Source organism: Coptis chinensis, chromosome 5 (genome assembly GCF_015680905.1).
Source record: "Coptis chinensis isolate HL-2020 chromosome 5, ASM1568090v1, whole genome shotgun sequence".
NCBI classification, from domain to species: Eukaryota; Viridiplantae; Streptophyta; class Magnoliopsida; order Ranunculales; family Ranunculaceae; genus Coptis; species Coptis chinensis.
The window spans coordinates 73845070-73858265 of NC_141460.1; positions in this window are offsets into that span (position 1 = coordinate 73845070).

The window sequence follows — 13196 nt, forward strand, 5'->3', positions numbered from 1 at the left end:
ATCTACCACTTACTATCACACCAACCTATTCCTAATTGAGCTAGAGGTCTTTATTAGGTTATACGGGGCGCAGGTATTGGTTAAAGAAGGAAGGAAATGGATATTCAAAAAGACAAGTCTGAGAAAATAAGGTCTTCATATTATGTAACTAGAAAAAATCTTATTCTTTTGCTTCTACATTTTGTTTCCATCTTTAGCCTTTTTATTTTGGCTTTTTTACTCCTTTTATTCTATTTTTGGAGTTTTTATTTTATTTTATTTTATTTTTCTTTTATTTGGATGGAAACTTCTTTTCTTTTTCTTTTTTGAAGCAACTAACTAATTTGTGTTTACATTTCTCTTCTCTTTTCTTCACTCATCCCATTTCTCAGATTTATCCAGATAAGTAGGCTGATTTTATTTTTTCTTTAGTTTTATTAGGTAAATGATTTGTGGTTTGTGAAAAGGCTAATGAAAAGCTCAGTGGGGCCACTAGCGGATAATAAATTTCATATAGGTGTGAATTTCTGACTATATCAATCCAAAAGAGGGCCTAAATTCTCGCTTAGGATATGGTGTAGTGATCAAGCAAGTGGATGTGTGATTTCTCTACTCGGAATTTACTTCTCTCTTGTGTCATCACTTAGATATTTCACTCTTATGAGGCTTTTAGGCTAGATGCTCATAGGACATGTATTAAGTACTCTAACTTAGGTCTCAAAAAATACTGCCAAGTACAATCAAAGATGCTCATGCAAGATGTTCGTGAAAAGATGCAATGACTATTACCTACGTATTAATCTATGTTTCAAAAATTAAATCCTAATTCAAGTACTACGTGAGATTTCTAGACTAATATCATCATGGAGAAGGGAACAATACCATTATCACTAAGTGCCTAGTATAAACAATATTTATGATTTTTAATTTTTTATAAATAAAAGTACGTAATTTACATCCTAAAAGTGCCTAATATTTGCAAATGTTTTATTGAATAGTTGAATTCGTTTAAGTCTAGAGAGTTAAGAGTGGAACGATTCCGTACTCTATATATTGCATGAATATATATATGTGAGAGTAGAAAATAAATAATTGATACCGTAAGAATAATGTTAAAGTAATCTAGTTAAGTTTTTACGGATTATCAAATGGCGCCGCTGCCATCTTAATCTCGTTCAAGACAAGAATTCAATTGCTTGAATCCAAGGGGCAATCCCCCATTCTCTACCCACCCACCCTTTTCATTTTTCATTCTTTTTCCTCATATTTTCGTTACTGTTCACTATTTTAAGCACAGGGGCACACGCCATCCCTTTTGCCTTGTTCAGAACGCACCCGCCCTCCCTTGTGTCTGCGGAATCACAACGAAGAATACTACGGTAAAGGCTACTTACTACGTCTTAGCAACCTACTGTAAAAATTTCAAATTTTTTGGAGAGCGCGACTCGCGCCCATACAAGGCAAAGTTTGAGCGCGACCTGCGCTCAAAACACTATAACTCGAGTTCCACCTGAGCGCGACCCGCACCCTTCACATGCAAATTTTGAGTGCCCCTCGCGCTCAACTCACTGAAAATTGCCTCAGGAATGAGTGCAACCTTCTCCCTTCACATGCAAATTCACCCTGCGCCCTCTTATGGAGCAGCCCGATTTTCACAGGTCAGTCCAAACTTCCATTTTTTCAACTTATTCGGTGTTTCTAACTTCTTCAATACACTGAGATTGCGTATACAAGACGCTATTCATACGCGTAGTAAGAAGGCATTCAGGTACTCCTTCTTCCACTCCTCGCCTCTTTTGTTAGAGGAGTTTTAATGCTAGTATAATCAGGCTTGTTTTTTGTAGACATAAATACCACACGCCTATCTAGAATTTCACACACTACACCTGCATCAATGGCTAAAGAACAAGAGACTCCTATCTCTGATTTTTATAAAGCCCTAAATGATGGCCCTAAGTCGTGCATCATTCTTGCAGACCTAATAGGGGATTTTCGAATTCCCCATAATATATTTAACTTGTTACCGATTTTTCATGGTTTAGACCACGAGAAGCCTTACCAGCATATTGATAAGAGCCTAAAACTGTAGTTTTAACCCCTTAATAATCATACTTTTAGACCAACTATGCGAGTAATAAATAAGAGTTAATGCTGATTACGTGTTTTTATGTATTTCAGGCAGTAAAGTAAATTATGTGCAGAAATGTGCCACTTTGGCGAGATAAAGAAGCAAGGGTTGGTTGCTAAGAAGTTCTGTGATAAAGGCCAAGATTTAAGGAGACAAAGCCTTTGTAAAGCCCGGTCAAAAGCTGAAAAGTCAACACGGGCAGAAACAGTGCACAAGTCGGCAGAACTTCCGAAGACTATATCTTTGGACTCAGACCTTGGAATTGGGCCTACCTTACATCAAAACGACCGGCTCGGAAAGAGCTTTCCAATGGTCTAAGCCTTGACCAACTCAGAGGAGCAGAAGTGGACGAAAAATTTACTGAAGTCGAAGCCAGCTGAAACGGGCTCTGTGGACTGAAGAAATTGGGCTTTGGGCTCGATTTTCCGGCCCAAAACATGGCTCCTCAGCCCATGCACGAAATTGTGGATCTGGTCTCCTCTTTTGTATAAAATAAGACTTAGCTCTTAAGTTAGAGATAGTTAGATAGGTTAGAGTAAAAAGTAGCCATTAAAATAGCTTCTAGATCTAGTTTTATTTAAATTCAATTAGTTAAATTAATTAGTTTCAATTCATTGTTTTAGATTAATCCTTTGAATCATTGTTCTTCATTTAAGTTAGATAAATAAAATAGTTATTCTTGTCATTTCAATTTATTAGATCTAATTTCAATTGTTGATATTCAATTCTTAATCATTAATTAGATTTGAAGTATTGGTTAATTAAAAGTAGTAAAGTTCACATCTTTATATATGTTGTTTCGTTATTCATATCTTGTCGTTCGAATTCACGTCGTAGTATAAAACCTCCACCATTGCTCTCATTAAACTTTGGATTACTAGTCAATTGTAGAAAACTTCAATACTAAGGAACTGAGAGTGGAACGAACTTTCTACTCCACTCGCTTTCGATAGAATTGAGAGTATAGAAATCTTTGATAGCAACGCGTAATTTAGTTTAGTTTTTTTGCTTTTTGAGTTTCAATGTTCATTTCATAGTAAATTATTATTTTTACGTTTATCAAATGGCGCCGCTGCCATCTTAGTACTCTTTAGTATTGTTTTCTGTAGACTTGATAGTTTTTCAAAGTCCCATATCCCACCCACCCTTGTTTGGATTCTCACTGTGGTTGTCTGTTTCAGATTTGCACGTTTCCACGAAAAATTACTCGGAGCGCACCTGCACCCTGGGAAAGCCAAAGTGGAGCACACCCTGCGCCCACACGCCTGGAATCTCGAATTTTGCTTGAGCGCCACCTGTGCCCTACCAAGGCAAAAGACAAGCGCACCCCGTGCTTACACACCTGGAATTCCAACTTTTGCCTGAGCTCCACTGCCTACCTGTCTAGGCATATATTCGAAGCGCAAGACTCTCTTGAAACGACCCGATTTCCACAGTTTTTCAAATTTCCATTGCTTTCAAGTTTTTCAGTGTTCTAACTTGTTATATACACTGAGCAAGTGTAAACAAGACGCTATTCATAAGCGAAGCAAGGAGACTTTCAAGCACTCTTTTCTTCCACACCTCGCATCTTCTGTTAGAGGTTCATACTAGCATATCACAATTGTTTGGAGTGTTGTTGTTTTAATTAAGATTGGTCTCAGCCTTGGATGAGATTAAGGTCAGGCCGAAGAAAAACACCTAACGTAATTAACCGATAACGTCAACAAACACGCCTTTCTAGTATACCACTCACTTTATCTCTAGCTAGCACACCACACACCACACCTGAGATTATGGCTGAAGAAAGAGAGTCTCCTCTCTCAGACTTTTATAAAGCCTTGAGCGATAGCCCTAAATCTTGCATCGTTCTATCAGACCCAGTGGGGGATTTTCGAATCCCCCCAAATATATTTAATTTGTTACCCGTTTTTCATAGGTTTAACCATGAAAAACCTTATCAGCACATACGTAGGATTGACCAAGTCCTTACTACCTTCCACCATCCTTCGGTTGGTGTTGAACAAATTAAACTGAGGGTATTTCTCTTTACTTTAGCCGATAAGGTGGCGTCTTGGTTAACTGCCCAAGCGCCTAATTCTGTGGACTCGTGGGCTAAACTTGTTCAACTATTTATGGAACATTTTTATCCACCACTGAAGACCGATGAAATGCTTTCCAAGATTCATTTCTTTCGACAGAATCCTCATGAATCATTTTCAGAGGCTTGGAATCATTTCACCGACTTACTTATAGAGTGTCCACACCATAACCTAGCGAAAGACATGTTAGTTCATGCCTTTTTCAAAGGACTTCTACACCACCATAAAGAAGTCCTTGACATAATGAATGGGGGTAGTTTCTTAAGTAAAGGAGCCTCAGAGGCTTATAAATTTTTAGAAGATCAGACTAAGCGGAATAATCATGGGGGGGGGGGGGGTAGTGTTGATATCTCCCGTTCCGCTAGTTCTTCTACAACAGCTAAAGCCGCCGGTATGTTTGAGATGACACCCGATCTGGAACTTAAAAATTTAATAGAATCTCTATCTAAAAAGGTCGAGGCTATTTATGTCCAACAAATGCCTATCCCCGTCATGAATGTCAACTCCAATCCATGTAATTTCTGTTTGAGTCCAGAGCATCCCGATTCCTATTGTCCGTTCGCATATGAACAACAACAATCACAACAAGATAATGTTTGTTCCATTAATAGCGAACCTAATGCAGCTTGGCGACAAAACCCCAATTTTGGTTGGCGAAATAATCAACAACCTCCAAGGTTGTTTAACCCAAATGATAGGCCAACAAACAATTACAACCAAGGTCCACCAAGACAAGGACAAGGTCAGGGTAATTATAATTATAATAATCAAGCTCAACCACGACAAGGACAAGGTCAGGATAATTATAATAATTATAACAATAATAATTATAATGCAAATCAAGGTATCGTTCCGGTTAATAATAATAACTATCACAACCCACCCATAAATAATCAACGTGACATAGTTCCTGTCACACAACACGTAATAAATACCATCGCGACAATCGGATCGGCTTTGATACCTTTATGCAAACTCAACAACAGATTTTACAAGCCATCCAACTTTCCTTACAGCAGTTAGCTCAAGAGAAGGTACAACCCAAAGGTGTGTTTCCAGGACAAGCAATACCTAATCTTAAAACAGCAAACACAGCTTTTGAAGTAAACGGTAATACAAGTAACGAAAATGAAAATGTAGGAGAGATAAATTCCATCACCACTCTCCGTTCAGACAGAGTGTTGGATAACAAAGTAACAATGTCTATAGTTACCCCACAAGGAGTTCCTACACCAGATATTATACTAGATACCGAAACAGAAACTGAAGATCCTACCCCTGTAGAGGTACCAGTTAAACCACAACCTAAGAAACAAAAAGCAAAGGTTAGATATCCAGTTGAACCATACGCTAAACAAAGTAAGGAACCACCGTTTCCCCATAAATTAGCAATGTTAAAAAGAGATACAAGCTTTGACGAGATTATGGAAGTTTTCAAAAATCTAACGATTAACCTACCCTTTCTCGACGTAATAAGTTTCTTTAGGAGTTGTGCACTACTAGGCGTAGGACAAATATTCCAAAAGACGCCTTTCTCACTGAACATGTTCCAACTTTATCAGAACATAATGGAATAGTGAAGTACAAGCACCCTGGTCGTCCTACTGTACAATGCACCTTAGGAGATACTCACACGACCACTACTTTATTAGACCTGGGAGCGAGTGTTAACTTACACCCTTATTATTTATATAAACAAATAGGTTTACAAAAAATGCAACCTACAACTATGATATTGCAATTAGCTAATAGGTCTATCAAGTATCCTAAGGGTGTAGTGGAAAATGCACTGGTTAAGGTTCAAGATTTCTACTATCCTGAGGATTTTGTTATCCTCGATGCAGAAGTCGCTAATGAATTTGTCCCAATCATTTTAGGGCGCCCCTTCTTGGCAACTGCCAACGCTCTTATAAATTGTCGCGATGGTTCGATGTCTTTATCTTTTGGCCATCTTTCCGCTGAGGTCAATGTATTTAAACAGATCACACAGGTTCCTGATATCAATATCGATAGAGAGGTTAGCATGATCGAGAGTTTAGCTCATGATTATTTTAAAACCAAGTTTCCAAATAATCAGATGCACAAATTCCTTTCCTTTGGAAGTTCCAACTTTAATAAGGACTCCGTGGACGTTGAGGAAATTGAGGAAGATATCCTTCAACTCTTTTACAACTCTTCTTCGCCACCTCGAGAGTCCCCTCCTATTGATAACCATTCACCCACCTCACATTATTCACCTTCCATCAATGTACCCTATCCTACACCTTTTCAACGGAACCTAGGGTTTGCACTTGACCCTCTTGCTTCTTCTGTGCTTAATGATTTTCTAAATCATCCTAATATGAAAATAATTACCAAGGAAACGGCACTGGACACCTTCATTTTCAGGATTGAGACACTTCCTACCCACACCATGAATGAGGGTTGTGTTAAACCAACATTTTCATTCTTTCCATTCTTTCCTTCTAATACTTATCCTTATCCACCATATCTTCCACAACCATCCATTTTTTCACACTCATTCACTTGGACAACCCCTCGTTCAGAGATGAAAAAGAAGGTGCATGCTCGGTTAGGTTCGAGGTCTATTAGATTTCGTTTTCATTCCACTAGGTTGCATCGTAGGAAATCTTGGTGCTTAATTCTGTTTGGGAATGCATTCCATGTTATTTATTTATGAAAAGACCCACAACTCTTTAGGTTGTTAAGATATGGAACCTGATATAGATATATCCAGTTATTTGTTCAAGTCTCGAGTATCTGACTATAAACGACTCATTTTGTTGTTTGGTGTGCTTCCTTTCATTTCAATATATTGGTAAGTACACCATTAAGGTAACCGGGCCCTCCTTATGGAGTGTGTGGCTATAAGTACTGGATCCTAAGTCCACGTTTAATATAATTCACATTTTCCACTCTTGCATGTTTTCTCGGTTTTCGAGTCATGTTCTTCTATGGTGTGGATTATGCTTTTAATGCTTTCTTGTTTTTCTTATATTAAATTTTATTCATAAACAATAAAAACTTGTTAAAATCACAAACATAGTAAGTTAAGAAGTCTCGGGAATCTGACTTTAAAAGACCTACTTTTAAAAACAAATTTTCTCAACTCGGTGTCTAAAATTTGTTTGGGGGTGGGGTGTTCGTTTCCGTTCTAGATTGTTCAACTTTACAGTTGTGTTGTTTAGACCATTAATCATATTACGATTTGGATTGACATTTTCTATTAAGTTAGATTTCATTCGTTCGCATAACTTACATTATACACGCATTTCGAGGTATTTTCCATTTTCTCATATGTCATACACAGCCGGAATAGAGTGTTTTATAGACCATTAGATTGGAAATTCTCTCCTGATCATTTCCATATCTCATTTGCATAAATCGGACTGGTAATGAAGCGGGAATTTTAGTTTAAAGTTGCGCTAAAAAATTGACAAAAATAAAAAAATCAAGTTGGGCTTGGGCCCAATGCACATGCGTGCGTCTCCTTCCTCCAACAGATACGCGAATTCTTTCCAATTTCCGCCATTGCCAAATTCAAAAACCTTACCAAAAATAAAAATAAAAAGAAACCTAAAAACTAACACGCCCCAATACAATTCCAACTTCAAATCTTCTCCACAACAATCCTCCACCAATCCCAAAAATTTCCACCACCGAAAACACACAAAAACTCAACCAAATCGACACCCCCGCACCACCACTACTGTTTTGTTAGTAAGGGAGTCTCAAACTCCATTCCCACATTCCAGATAAACCACCAAATCGTTCTCAAATATCATGGCTCAAAAACGAAGGTTGTTGCCGGAATAAGCATGCCGACCGCTTCGTGCCGTTTTACGGTGACGAGATGATTAAGAGGGGTTGGAATCGGTTGTGGTACTCGACACATGATTTCTACCACTCTGATTTGGTTGAACAGTTCTATAAGAAGAGAGAGTTGGACGATCAGAAAATTTTCCTGAAAGTGGTTGGGACTAGGAGGGAATTATCGAGAGAGAGGTTGGCTGAAATTTTAGGCATTATGCCTAGACACCACCTGGATGCCACCATGTAGGAGTCCCAGTATACTGGAGTTCCTGCATTGATGAACGACACCGCCATGGAGGGTCAATATAATACGACTTCTTATTGTGCTCGACAGTCATCTTTGCGAACCAACCAACTGGCTGTAGCTCAGTGGATTGGTAAGAACGTCATTGGGAAGGAGAAAGTGAGCGACATCGGGTTCACATGTCTGCACGTTCTCTGGATATTGCAAAAATAGAGGTATGAATTCTGTATCCTCTATTTTTTGCTAAATATGATTAGAGGAGTTGGAAAGAGTACCGCGCCGTTTCCTGTTTTAATAACGAAGATAATGTTGTCTTGGGGGAATAAACCAAGAACTGAGCGGGTGATGTTGAAATTGCATGCAAATGAAAGTAGTTATAAGGAGTGTATCCAAAAGACTTGGATGTTGTCGGAGGATAGGGTGGTGGATTCGGATGAGGAAGGGGAAGATATGACATAGTTGGATGAAGATGCCTTGGAGAGTCTGATTCAGAACGCATGTCAATGTTGCATACTAGCGTGCATTGCATGTACACTATTTGTGAAGATATCCAACATAGGCAAATTATAGTTTGAAATAAACAAACAAACATTAACACGAGTTTTGAAATACTCGAAAAAGGTCAGGAAGATATCTTGATTAACATGGAGACTATCCACCAACGTCACCAGGATCAGTATACAGCAATAAAGGCTAAGATGGAAGCACAGCGCTTGTTCCAAGTAGAGATTCTACGACGCCTGCCACCCCTGGAGGGTTCTGTTTCAGATGAGTCTGAACGGCATGAGCGTCGTCGCCGAAGAACGGATGGCTCGGGCCCTTCTTCATTCCATAAGCAATCTCCATCTCAGGGTCCTTCTTCATCACATGGCTAGTGTTCCAAATAATTTTGTGTTTCACTGTTATTTAGTATTTTATTATTTTATTACTTCGTTTATTAGTTCAGTAATTAAATTTGAATTTGGTTGTTTTATGTTGTTTGAATTAAATGTCGATTTAAGTTGGTTATTTTTGGATTATGCATTGTTTTTATTATTAATCCCACCTTCCCAAATTGTTTAAAGGTGGTATTATTTAGCCTATCATAATGCGTTATATGATCATCCATTTTAGCAGTTATTTTTTAGTGAGGATTGAGAATATTGTCGGTATGGGCATTGCTATGCATAGATATGGTGGAAGGATGAAATCTCGATGAGTTAGGCAAGTTCTATCCTAAATTCAACCTAAAAGATATTAGAGTTGTTTTAGAATCAAGAATATGATTTGTTTCCGTTTTTCGGTTTTGGACATTTTATTATTTCCGGCAATTGCCTTAAAGCTTTTTGGTAACTTCCCGATTCGTCGTAGCAATTTAAAACCTTTAAAAACTGCATTCATTCTACACTCACAACCCAAACTACATCTCACATTCATCTCTCACGTTTCACTCCCACTTTACCTTATTTTTCCTTCGCACTTCGCCTATCGGCTCTCCCCGAAGACTTTCGCCCTTCTGGAGGGGCGCCACCGCGCTAGCACCTTTGTCGAGAAAATCCTACCCTGAGCGCGATCTGCACCCTCTTCAGCCCACACCTGAGCGCTACCTGCGCCCAAAACACTGGAATTCCAGGTTTCATCCTGAGCACACCCTGCACCCAAACCAAGCATAGCTGGAGCGCACCTGCGCCCTGGCCCCTGCGGGAACAAAAAATTTCCAGTTTTGAGGGTTGTTCCAGGATAGTTGTGGCTGTTCTTGAGAGGAGTTTTGTGATGACATCCCCTCATATCATACTGGAGCAGTCTTTTGAAGAATTGTTCCAAAGTCACACCTATGGGGCTTGGTTTCGCGAGGTGATCATACAAGCAGGTTGGGAATGACTAATGCTAAGTCCAGATGAACTTTATTCTCCTACACATACATCTTATTTTTATGATAATTGTAAGTTCTTTACTAGACCGGATGTTCACCGTCGAGAATAAAACGATGGAAATTACCAGGTTCTTTTTAGCCTTTGCTCTCGGACTTGCTATGCCCGCCGAAATAAAAGACTCATGCGACTATTTGGTAGATAATATGTACCTCTATAACTATGAGGATTTGCATGAGCATTATGGGGGAGGAATCTTTAAGATAGAGGACCAAGGGGAATATAACGTCGCCCTTGGTAGCCTATCCATGATGAATAGGCCTGGATGATGTTCTTTCTAATGCTAAACATATTAGGAGAGTGTTATTTTTCTTCTGCGAATGACGCCACTTGCAGCGTTTTCCTTGCTCTAGCTGAGGGACGGCCGCTGTATAACCTTCCCAACACATTAATGTCTAGTTTAGAACGAGCGCAGAACATGAGGCATAAGTATCTTCTTATGCCTGTTTTAGTTTGCCGTATTATGCTACGTTTTTTCCCTGTTTTTTGTGCCCGTTACACGGATCGGGTTAGGGTCGACACTATGAGACCCACCAATTCTATTATTCGATCCTTCGGTGCAATGACTTGGCCGGGATGGCAGGTGCAACCTCATTTGGTTGCCCCCTACACCCCATCCGACCAAGTGGCGCTAAACAAGTTAGCGATTGTAGATGATAAATGACGTGAAGCCTGACAAGTTATCATGGCATGGCAGGACGTGAAGGAACCTCATTTCTTTCTAAATAATGAGGATGATGCTTAAGCGGGAGTGTAGGTAAGTTTTTAGTTCAGTTAGTGTCTGCTTATGTCCCAAGTAAGTAATTTCTTACTACCCCATAACGGGTGAAACTCCTATAGAGTTGCGTCAGTTTTTATTTCCTATATTAGTATGTTATAACTTTGTTTTGCAGATGTTCCTGAAGTTCATGCGTTTCAATGGTATTTTCTCTACCCTCTTTATTTTAAATACTTTAAGGATAAAGCATGCTTCTTGTTTGGGGGCATAGAAACACGTGTAATTAAGGCATCTGTTAGGATATAGATATGTATAATATGCACTTATTTTCTAGTTAAAATATCAAAAATTAAAAAAATAAAAATAAAAAGTTTATGTTATACACTTAGGAATATTGGTATTATTTTCTTTCTCTATGCTCTTAATAATCTAGAAGTCTCACGTAGCTTTTCCATTAGAATAGTTTTTAGAAACTTAGGTTAATATGTAGGTAATAATCTTTGCATCTATCTATAAATATATTACATGAGTATCTATGATTGTTAGCAGCAAGTTTCTGAAATCTAGGCCAGAGTACTTATTCTACAAATCCTGTGAGAATATAGCCTAAAGCCTTATATGAGTGAAACATTTGAGGAATGACACAAGGGAGAAGTAAAATCCGGATAGAGAAATCACACGTCCACTTGCTTGATCACTATACCATATCCTAAGCGAGAATTTAGGCCATCTTTGGATCGATATAGCTAGAAATTCAACCCTTATGAAATTATTTTTCGCTAGTCGCCCCTCTGAGCCTTTCCTTAGCCTTTCATAAACCGCAAATCCTTTAACCTGTTACAAAAACAAATAAAAAAAACAAAAAAAACAAAATCAGCCTACCCGTTCTTTAAATAAGTCTGAGAATAGAGATGAAGAATAGAAAAGAGAAAGACCTTTGAAATCAAGAATTTGTCAGTCGCTTCAAATAAGAAAAGAAAGTTTCCATCCAAATAAAAAAAAAAAAAATAAGAAAATAAACAAATAAAAGTAAATAAGAGTTAGAACTCCAAAAAAAATAGAATCAAAGGAGTCAAAAGCCAAAGAAAAAGAAAAATATGGCTAAGGATGGAAACAAAGTGTAGAAGCGAAAGTAAGGAACAAGGTTTTCTCTAGTTACATAATACGAAGACTTTATTATCTCAGACTTGTTCTTTTTGAATATCCATTTTCTTCCTTCTTAAACCATCTCCTAACCCCCGCAACACCTAATAAAGACCTCTAGCTCAATTAGGAATATGTTAGTGTGATGGTAAGTGGCAAATGTGTTTGACCGACTCCGGCTTCCTTGTGTGTCATTGAGATTGTAAGGTAAAGTGTGCCCACTGCACACTGGAGAAGCGAAACTTGAGCGGAAAAATCAGAGTGGTTTTTGTCTTGACATTTATGTGAGGACCTACTTAAGGACGCTATTACGAGTTTCAGAAACGGACCTGCTATTGCATTTCATAGTATTACTCATTGTATATATGTTTATTGTAGATGATTGATTATTATGCATATATTAGCTTAGGTTTCGACTTGATTATTCTATATTCATTGCTAGTGAGATGTATAGTTAATTTAGAGCATGAATAAGGAAACAATAGTTTTATTTCTTAGTCGTTGTAGTATAGATGAAGTTTGTGAGTACCTTCACTAGAAAACTCTCACGAGGCTATAACTCGTCCACTAGGAAATTCCTAGTGGTTTAAGGCCTTGTTGTATATGGTAAATGCAATCACACTCAGCGAAACGAGAGTAGTTAGAACTCTATTTTTGGTCACTTATTCTAATTTCTCATATTTGCTTGAGGATAAACAAAATGCTGTTTGGGGGTGGTTTGATAAGAGCCCAAAACTGTAGTTTTAACCCCTTAATAATCATACTTTTAGACCAACTATGCGAGTAATAAATAAGAGTTAATGCTGATTACGTGTTTTTATGTATTTCAGGCAGTAAAGTAAATTATGTGCAGAAATGTGCCACTTTGGTGAGATAAAGAAGCAAGGGTTGGTTGCTAAGAAGTTATGTGATAAAGGCTAAGATTCAAGGAGACAAAGCCTTTGTAAAGCCCGGTCAAAAGCTGAAAAGTTAACACAGGCATAAATAGTAAACAAGTCGGTAGAACTTCCAAAGACCATATCTTTGGACTCAGACCTTGGAATTAGGCCTACCTTACATCAAAACGACCGGCTCGGAAAGAGCTTTCCAATGGTCTAAGCCTTGACCAACTCAGAGGAGCAGAAGTAGACGAAAAGTCTACTGAAGTCAAAGCCAGCTGAAACAGGCTCTGTGGACTGAA